Raw genomic sequence first — 10386 nt, 5'->3', positions numbered from 1 at the left:
AAAGGCCAGGCAATGGGGATGGTCTTGAGTGCAGAAGCCGGCTGGTGCGGCTTGGAGCTGAACTTCTGGCACCTTTTGCATTTTTGGACCAACTCCTTGGCCTCTTCTAGGGCAGTCGGCCAGAAGAAACCGTGTCGAAAGGCTTTGGCGACGAGTGCTCTTGAAGCCGCATGGTGGCCGCACTCGCCTTGGCGGATGTCTTTGAGAATTGCTTGGCCTTGCTCTGGCTCTACGCAGCGCTGGTGGACACCAGTGACGCTGTGCCTGACCAGCTCTCTGTTGATTATGGTGTAGGCTGCCGCTCGGCGTTGTATTTGCCGAGCTGAGGTCTCATCAGTCGGAAGCTCTTTGCTCACCAGGAATTTGAGGATGGGCTGGGCCCATGAGGGTGCTGCTATTTCTTCGACTGCCAGAACTGCGACTTGGACGAGGGTGGTTGGGCTGGGAGGCGGCGGGTTGGAGTCAACAACCACTTGCTGGGTTAATGAAGTCCCCAGGCCGACTGGCGCGGCCCTTGGGTCGAGTTCTGGAGTCTTCGAGTCCGCCGCTGCAGTCCCCGGGCCGGGTTCGACAGTGGCGGCTTTGGAGCCATCTGCCAAAATCCCCGTACCGACCGCCGGGGCTCTGGAGTCGGATCCGACGTCTTCGGGAGGAGCCGGCACAAAAATGGAGTCTGATTCTGGTGAAGGCTTGACAGACGGCTTGAGGAGGCGTTGAAGGGCGACGTCGGATGGTATTGCTTGGCGGGTAGAGCCAATTCGTGCCAAGGCGTCTGCTTGGTCGTTGTCGTTTCTTGGCACATGGAGGAACTCGCACCCTTCGAAATACCCGCTGAGTTGCTGTACGAGGAAACGGTAACTCGCCATGTTTGCGTCTTTCGTGTCCCAGTCGCCAGATGACTGCTGGACGACTAAGTCCGAGTCGCCATAACACAAGATCCGGCGGATGCCAAGTTCCTTGGCAAGCCGGAGCCCGTGAATGAGCGCCTCGTACGCGGCAACGTTGTTGGAGGCGGCAAAATGGATTTGCAGTGCGTATTTGAGCTTGTCGCCTTTAGGAGAGGTGAGGACGACGCCGGCTCCCAAGCCGGTGCGCATCTTGGAGCCGTCGAAATGCATCCGCCAATGGGTGGAGTCAGGCGCTGGAGGCAGGTACTGGGTCTCGGCCCAGTCGACGAGGAAGTCGGCCAGTGCTTGTGACTTGATAGCGGTGCGAGGCTGGTAGTGGATGGTGTAAGGAGCCAGCTCTGTGGCCCACTTGGCCACTCGGCCAGAAGCATCTCGGCTACCAATGTTCTCGGCAAGCGGGGCCGTGCAGACCATCGTGATTGGATGCTCTTGAAAGTAAGGCTTCAATTTCTTGGCAGCAAAGTGTACGCCATAGCACATCTTCTGGTAGTGGGGGTAGTTCTGCTTGGAGGTCGACAGTACTTCACTCAGGTAATATACCGGTCTCTAAATAGGTAGCGCCTTGCCTTCTTCCTTGCGTTCCACTACAATGACCGTGCTGACCACCCGGCTGGTGGCGGCAACGTACATGAGCATAGGTTCCTTGGGGGTCGGAGCCGCCAGGACGGGTGGAGTACTCAACATCTTCTTCAACTGGAGAAAAGCTTCGTCCGCCTTATGGTTCCACTCGAAAAAGTGGTTTTCTTCATGAGTTGGTATAGGGGGAGAGCTTTCTCGCCCAGCCGACTCATGAATCGGCTGATGGACGCCAAGCAGCCGGTGAACTTTTGCACGTCCAGCAGTCGGCTGGGTACCTCCATTCTCTCAATGGCCTTGATCTTTACTGGGTTGCATTATATGCCGCGTTCAGAGACCAGGAAGCCAAGGAGCTGGCCGGCTGGTACTCCGAAGACACATTTCTTAGGATTGAGCTTGATCTGGAATCGGCGCAGGTTCTCAAAGGTCTCCTTGAGGTCTTCCAGCAGTGTTCCATGCTTTTCTGTCTTCACCACCACGTCGTCCACATAGACGTGGGCGTTCCTGCCGAGCTGCTTGAGGAGGCACTTCTGCATGCAACGCTGAAAGGTGGCGTCGGCATTCCTCAAGCCGAACGTCATGGTGAGGTAGCAGAAGGCTCCAAACGGTGTGATGAAGGCGGTCTTCAGTCTGTCAGCCGAGTTCAGCTTGATCTGGTGATATCCTGAGTATGCATCCAAAAAACTCAACAATTCGCATCCAGTTGTGGACTCTATCACCTGGTCGATTCTTGGTAGAGCAAATGGGTCCTTGGGGCAGGCCTTGTTGAGGCTCGTGTAGTCAATACACATTCGCCACTGCTTGTTCTTCTTCAGTACCAGGACCGGATTTGCTAGCCATTCTGGAAAGAACACTTCCATAATGAAGCCGGCTGCGAGGAGTCGGGCTATCTCTTCTCCGACAACTCTTCTCTTCTCTTCTGATAGGCGGCGCAGGGGCTGCCTGACCGGCTTTGCATCAGATCGGACATGTAACTTGTGCTCGGCGAATTCCGTCGGTACACCTGGCATGTCTTTGGGGGACCATGCAAAAATGTCCCGATTCTCACGGAGGAAATCGATGAGCTCGCCTTCCTATTTGATGTCGAGGTTTGCACCTACGACAGCGTACCTCTTTGGGTGTTCCGGATCCAAGGGTATCTTCTTTGTCTCTTTGGCCGGTTTGAACGAACCTTCAGCCTCTGACTCCTTTGGGTTGGGCGATACCTCTGGCTGCTTGCCGGCCATCGCCACAACTCGCTCAAGGAGCCGCTTCTCGTCCGCGATTACCAGGGACTCGGCCAGTCGACTGCTCTCAGCCGCACAGGCAGACGATTTCCGGTAGTCGCCGGCCACAGTCAGAATTCCCTTGGAACTAGGCATCTTCATCTTGAGGTAGGCATAGTGGGGGACCGCCATGAACTTGGCCAAGGCGGGTCGGCCGAGTAGCGCATGGTATGGGCTCTCGAGATCCACCACCTCAAACCAAACAGACTCTCGGCGGAAGTGATCTTTGTCTCCAAAGAGGATGTCCATCAGGATCTTGCCGATTGGTGAGCAGGAAAGCCCAGGAACAATGCCGTGGAACACAGTCCGGCTGCTCTGAAGCTGTCTTTGCTTGATTCCTAACTTCTCCATGGTGTCCTTGTACAGGATATTGATGCTGCTGCCTCCGTCTATCAGAACCCGCGAGAAACGCATGGCTCATCTATCCGTAGCAAAGGTGGTGTCCAAGACCAAGGCATAGGAGCCCGGACTTGGCATCACCTCTGGGTGGTCAGCCCTGCTCCAGCTGATGGGCTTCTCGGACCAGTGCATGAACTCTGGCGTCTCTGATGCTACCGCATTCACCTCTTGTCGCTGCAGCCGCCTGCTGCGTCGATCATCGGCCATACTGGTAAACACCACGTAGGCTCTGTGTTCTTCAGGGTATTCGTCTTGTACTGCGCCGACTGGCCTGACAGCCGGCTGCTGGGGCGGAGGCGGAGGCGGCTGCCCAGAAGGCGGGGGTGGCAGGAGGCCGTCTCCCTTGGCGATCCTGGTGAGCCAGTGGCACTTCCGGGTGGTGTGATTCGACGGCTTCGCGCCGCTATGGAACTTGCAAGGTCCATCCAGGGTCTGCTCGTAGGAGAAGGCCGGCAACCAGTTTGGTTTGCCGCCTTTCTGTCGCTTGGGCGGAGGCTGCTCATCCGGCTACTGGGCTTCAACGGTCGCGACCTGCCGGCTGTCGGAAGCCGGCTGCAGGGCCTTGCGCTTGTGGTCGCCCTACTGTTGTCACCGGTTGGCGTCTCCCGCCGGAGTTCTTGGAGCTTGAGGGGCCACTTTGCCAGTTGTGCTGATTTGAATCTCCGCCTTCATGGAGGAGTCGGCCGTGGCGTACTTGTCCGCTATGATCAGCAGCTCGTCGAGGGTTTCTGGCTCGTCGCAGAGGAGTTTGTGCTTGAGGAGGGTGCCTTCTCTGCACCCGGCTGTGAAATACTCGATGGCATGCACCTTGTGCACGCCCTCGCAGGAGTTCCGAAGCTCGGCCCAACGCGTGAGGTAATCGCGAGTCCACTCGTCGGGGCCTTGCACGCACAAGGAGAGCTGACGAGGCTTGGGAGGACGCTTGTACGTGCTGGTGAAGTTGCGGACGAACGCTTCGGTGAAGTCGACCCAGCTGTTGATGCTGCAGGGCTTCAGGCTGTTCAGCCATGTCCGGGCCGTGCCCTGGAGCATGAGCGGAACGTACTTTACGGCGACACGCTTGTTGCCGTTTGCTATGCTGACAGCCATGGAGTAGTCGACTAGCCAGTCTTCCGGCTTCACGAAGCTGGTATACTTGGGCGTGTCTCTTGGGAGCGTGAACCCTCTGGGAAAGGGCTCGTCCCGAATGCGGGGCCCGAAACAAGGCGGACCCAGCTCGTCTTCTTCTTCCAGCGCTAGGGATCGGTGAAGTCGGTCGATCCGGTGGCGGGCTTCATTCTCTCCAACTCCCTCTCGGCGGCCAAGGCGGTCGCCGAGAGTCGGATGGTCAACAGGCGGCGGGGAGACTCGCCTCTCCTTGCGAGGAGGGGGAGGCGGACAGTCGTCCCGTCGTTCCACTGCTCTTGGGCGGCCGTTTCGGTCGCGCTCTATGGTAATGTGAGTCCGACTGTGGCTGACAGCCGGATCCTTGTCTCTTCTTCCTCGGGCGCCGCCAGTCGGCGTCTGAGACATCGCGCCTTGATCTCAGCGAAGGTCGTCATTTTGCCGCTGCGGTGCCTCCATGCGGCAGCCGCGTCGAGGAGCCGCTGGACTCGCTCCATCATGAGGCGGCGTTCTTCGCCCTTGAAATTTTCCAGCTCGTCCGCCGCTGCCTGAGCGGCTCGGATGTTCTCCGCTGGTGTAGCGTACACAGGGCGGCTTGCCCCAAACAGGTTGGCGATGGCTACGCCGCGCTGCTGGACCGTGCCAAGGCGGCTGGGCCCCGCCGGGGCCGGCGAGCCGCCGACGGCGCGATCCATCTCCCGCTGGTAGGCTTCTGACAAGTGTCTCATGCTGGCCAGCTTCTTCGCGCCTTCAACGAGTTGAAGGCGGCGCGCCTCCAACATCTCTGCCTCAGCGTCTTCTGGAATAGGCGCAGTTAGGTCTTGTAGCGCCGCGCCGAGTGAGTCGTGCGCTCCTCCGCCGGGGAGCTCGTCATGACTGATGACGAGAACCTCGGTGACGGTGCTTCCGTCGCTCTCCGCGCGAGGGAGAGGTTCGTCGTAGACCACCACATTAGTGGGGAATGCGTCGAGCGACGCGGTGTCGGAGTGGACCAGCATCAGGTCGGTGGAGCCTACGGACTCCAAGTCTACGACAGGCTCGCCGAAAACGTGGAGTTGATCGAGGAGGCCCGCGAGGAGGATCTCGGAGCCGCCCGTGCCTGCGTTGGATGCAGGTTCGTCGGAGAGGCGAACCTCGCCAACAAGTTCGGCCAGGCAGCTGGCTGCGCAGGCGATCTCAACGCCGCGCAGCGCGTCGGCGCAAACTCCGTCTGGCGTGCCTGGCTGGCTGCGCTCGCCAGCACTACTAGGGAAAAGGCTAGCAGCAGCGCGGGTTTTAGACCTATCAGTAGCGCGGGGTGGTGCGCTATTGTAAGGCGCTACAGCTAACGAATAGCAGTAGCGTGCCTCCACCCACGCTACGGCTAAATCGACTTAGTAGCAGCGAGTTCCAGGAGGAGCGCTACTGGTAATTAGTAGTAGCGCTTCTCTCTGCCCGCGCTGCTACTATTATTTCGTATTTTATTTCTTTTTTATTTCATGTTTTATTCATACACCTTTGCATAAATTTTCATACAACAGGAATTTACAAATTGTTTTTACATCATAATGAGTTATTACATCACGGGGTGAAAGAACCGTGTGGACTAGTTTCAAGTGGACGGACATCCACTTGAAACTAATCCGCGGTTCTTTCACCCAATGATATAATAAATATCATCATCATCATCATATCATTAACAAATTATCATCATCATCATCATCATATCATTGGTCACTAGTCGTAATCACAAGTACTCCTCACATCTTCAACTCTAACACATTGTATCACATAATAAACATATTGTACCTCATAGGACCTACTACATTCTCTTAGGACCTACTATATTCTCTAAGGTAAAATAGCAAAAACCAAGATAGCCCCTCGCTCTCCATTATGAAGAATGTAGATTATCCTGTCTCCAATTCTTGCCTTTCGCTTAATATTGCTTCCAAGAACCTCCTTACGAATGTCCAAACATTTTTTCCACTCTTTGATTAGCATGTGTTCACCGGTTTCAGAAATTCGATATGCACAGGTGAGATCCGTAGGATGACCTGGCTGTAGGTTCAGAACTTCAAGGTGACCATTGTAATACATCAGATGAGGCACACAATCCATCGGGATTTTCTGTTGAAAAACATAGTAATAACTTCGTAGTTAGCAATGATGTACTAGTTTTAGAAGTATGCAAAAGATGCACGGATGTCGTAATAGTAAAATATCTTACAAGGGTATCTCCATAGAAGTTATCGTGGTTCAACACGTGCACTAGTGGCACATATTCACCATAATTTGGAGGAGTTCGATAATAGGTATTGTAATTCTCAAAAAAAGTACAATAAGCAATCAGATGATTTTTCTCCTTATAAGTTAATTCGGAGCCATCAGTGTAGTGGGTTTTGTCTACCATCTTCTGCACATTCTTTGAAGATTCAAAATAAGCTGTCAATGGAAATAAGCTGTCAACTATTTTGAAATAAACAATATAAATTAGTTAATAACTATGTTTGAGAAACTCACATTGCGGTAGAATCGGAAGCGTATCAACAAGGACCCAAATGTCCATATTGTCTTGCTCGATGTCAGGATCACCAAGATCCATGCTGACAATCATACCCTCATAAAAACCATACATTTTGCAAAGTGCTTCCCAATTTTGGCAACCAAAATGGGTTATGCTCTGAGAATTGTACAGATTTACTTCAAAATCGATATCATGATGGGTCCTTAGGTGTATTTTCTTTGTTTGAAAATTTTCATGGTCTTCAAAACCCATCCTCTCCAAGACATAGCGTCTTGCATGGCATGGGATAAGCTAGTTGAATTGTAAAAGATGAAAATTAGACGTTAAAATAGTTGAAGTCATGCTTAATTATGAAAAAAACACTTGTCGTTGTTGCGTACCGTTTCAACATCGAAGGTCTCCTCGAGCTTAATGCTGAAGCGCCGATCTTCATCCAGCTGAACGAACCTGTCGCACATACCTCGATCATCGTGGCACCAACTGCACTCCCCCGGGAGACTGTCGTCGTCCGAGTACGACATTTCCTACGTTCATAATTCAAAGATTAAACTTGTACATATTCTAGCACAAGTCATGCCAGAATTCACGGAAAAATCCGGCATGACCTTTGCTAAAAAAGGACATATCGAGCGCCTGAAATTTGCCGGAACGGAAATTAATCAACACTCCGGCAAAACATAGGCCACTCGGAGGTGTAACCAAAACATGAAATAATTGCTTAAACTAAAAAATAACACCAAATATGGCATGTTCAACTAGTTCTATTAATTCAACTAGTTCTTATTAAATATAAACTTAGTATAAAAAGAAAAAAACTAGTTCTTTCTAAAAATGAAGTAGTTCAACTAGTTATTAATTTACTTACTGTACTAGTTCAACTAAAACTTAACTAGTTCAACTAAAACTAAACTAGTTCTATTAATTCAACTAGTTCTTACTAAATATAAACTTACTATAAATAGAAAGAAACTAGCACATCTACTACTACTAATTAACATCTAACTACTACATCTACTACTAATTAACATGTACTACTGCTAATTATACAACTAGTTTACCATCACTACTAGTAATTAATATCCACTACTTCTAAAAATCATTATCTATGAACCCTAAATTAACATCTACTACTACTAAAATCATCTACTAACTAAGCAAAGAGAGAGGGGGTTGGGGAGGGGTGGGGGGCTTACAGAGGGAGAGACGGTGGCGGGGGGGTGCTCGGCGACGGAGGGGCGGCGAGGGCGGGCTCGGGATCGGGAGGGCGGCGGTCCTGGGCGGCGGGCTCGGTCGAGGGCGGCGGCGGTGAGGTCGAGGGCGGCGACAGTGTGGTCGAGAGCGGCGGCGGTGAGGTTGAGGGCGGGCGGCGACGACGGCGGCGGTGAGGGCGCAGGCGCGCTCGGGCTCGGGCGGCGGCGATAGGGAGTAGGGGAACAGGCCGGTGGGGGGAAAGGAGGACTTAGCGAAATTTTGATGCGGGGGGTGGTTAACTCGAACTAGCAGTAGCACACGTACAGAAGACGCGCTATAGCTAACTTATCTACATCGCGTTTTGGGGAAAACCGCTACTGCTAATGGAAGCAGTTATTTCTTTTGTTTAGTAAAAACATCAAAAATATACATTGGTCATTATTGATCTTTTTGTGTACAATCTAAATAATCAACATGAATCCTCACTGTACCTGTATAGGTACAGGCGAGGATTCATATTGCAACCACAAATCATACAGATATAGTTCAATGAAGACCAAGTGCTCGAGATAGGTTGAGAAGCAACATATTTAAGGTGGTAAACACCTTGTTCGCTTAGCAGTATGGGACTAAACTTAATTAGTTGCGGTCATACTTAGCAGCAGCGAGTTTTGAGCAAAACCGCTGCTACTAAGTTCTTTAGCAGTAGCGCGTCCACGGGAAGGGCGCTACTACTATATCTTTCGTGGAGGCAACACCGTGGCAATTATAGTAGTAGCGCTCTTTTCACCTAGAGCGCTACTGCTACTCAGTCATTAGCAGCGCTCTTTTCTAAAGCTCGTTGCTGCTAATTAGCAGTAGCGTCTGTTTTTAGACCGCCTGCTGCTAAGATTCTGTGTATAAGGTTTTCCCTAATAGTGCAGGGAGGAAAAGGGTTCCCGTCTAGAACAGGTCTCCGGACGGCGGTGCACCAGGCCCCACGGTGGGCGCCAAATGTCGGGGGTTAGGTGCGACATATGCCAAAGGATGGCTTATCATGGTGGGGGCGAGTAGAACGTCGCCGGTGCCTGGAAACGGGATAAGGCAAAGACATGCACGCCGGCGAATCTTACCCAGCTTCAGGGCTCTCCGGGGAGATAATACCCCTACTGCTGCTCTGCGGGGTCTCCGCATGATCACTATGGCAAAGTGCTTACACGGTTGCTCCTTGAGCTGTTTCTGGAGGTAGGAGAGGGCAAGGCTAGCTCTCCCCCTTCTATACGACCTGGCCTAGAGCTAATGGGTTCCAACCCTTTGCATGGGTGCCCCGGGGGGTTTATATAGGCCTTCCCCCCAGGGGTACAATGGTAATCCGGCTGGACGCGGGCCCAGCCGTCAGCGCCTCTGGCCTTCGTCTTCTCCGTCGACCGCTGGGGCCTGCCGGCTGGTGGGCCCCGCCGACTGGCCTGGTACGGAGCCGACAGGCTGCGTCCGCCGCGGGCTGGTCTTGCCGGCGGCTGATCACTGTAGCCGTGCTTCTGATGACGCGGGCTTGATCATGGGGTCGTGGCAACAGCCCCGCCGCTTGGCGGGCAATCACTATTGCCACTCTCCATCAAATCTTGATTAATGGCGCGTGGGCCCCGGGGGAGGGCTCAGCCGACTCCCCGGGGCCAACTCCCGACGGGTCCGGCTGGTGATCCTCTTGGCGTCTCCTGGGGTCCCACTGACTGGTGGGACCCGCTGCCTCTGGGCCATACAGACAAGCCGTTGTGGGTGCAGGATTCGGTCCTGCCGTGCTGATGTCAGGGCCGGCATGACAACAGTGCCGCGCCGCACGGAGATCTTCCAGGGTACGGCGTGCTGTGGCCATGCCTGCCCTCGGTAAGGGGCGGGAGTGGGCTTCACTGTAGCCACTCCCCTGCCCCGTCCCTCTCGATGGGGTCATGGGGTTTGTTGGAGTCGCAGGCCGACTCCCCAAAGCCGGCTTCTCTGGAAGTCGCCAGTCAGGAGTCGGCTTCTCCCAGCAGTCGTCCCTAGGACTCGGCCGTGAGTGGTCAGTCGGCCGTCTTGCCGTCGGCTCCTTAGAAGGCGACCCTTCGTCTTGGGGTCTTGAGGGACGCAGCCTGCCCCGATGCCTTGAAAGGTTCTGGGCCTCGGGTTGGCCTACCCGTGGCCCATTACTCTGACAAGTGGTGTGTCCAGCCACCGTCAACGTAGCATGCTGGGCGCTTTCTTTGGATTTCATTTTGTTTTACTTTTCTGTGCGTATTTTCAGGTTTTAGATTATTATATTTTGTTTTCTTTAGTTTTTGGGTTTCGCCTGGTTTTTCCCAGGTTTTGGATAGGAAAAAAATCATAGATATTTTTTTCACATGGAAAAAGAATTGTGCTCCCACGAGAAGTACATCTGTGTTTTTTGGGAAAGTAAAAACTATGCTTTCATGAGAATCACAAA

The sequence above is a fragment of the Triticum urartu genome, chromosome 4 (genome assembly GCF_003073215.2).
Source record: "Triticum urartu cultivar G1812 chromosome 4, Tu2.1, whole genome shotgun sequence".
In the NCBI taxonomy this organism is placed as follows: domain Eukaryota; kingdom Viridiplantae; phylum Streptophyta; class Magnoliopsida; order Poales; family Poaceae; genus Triticum; species Triticum urartu.
The sequence above is the reverse complement of the archived record's forward strand: the minus strand, read 5'-3'. Positions refer to the sequence as shown.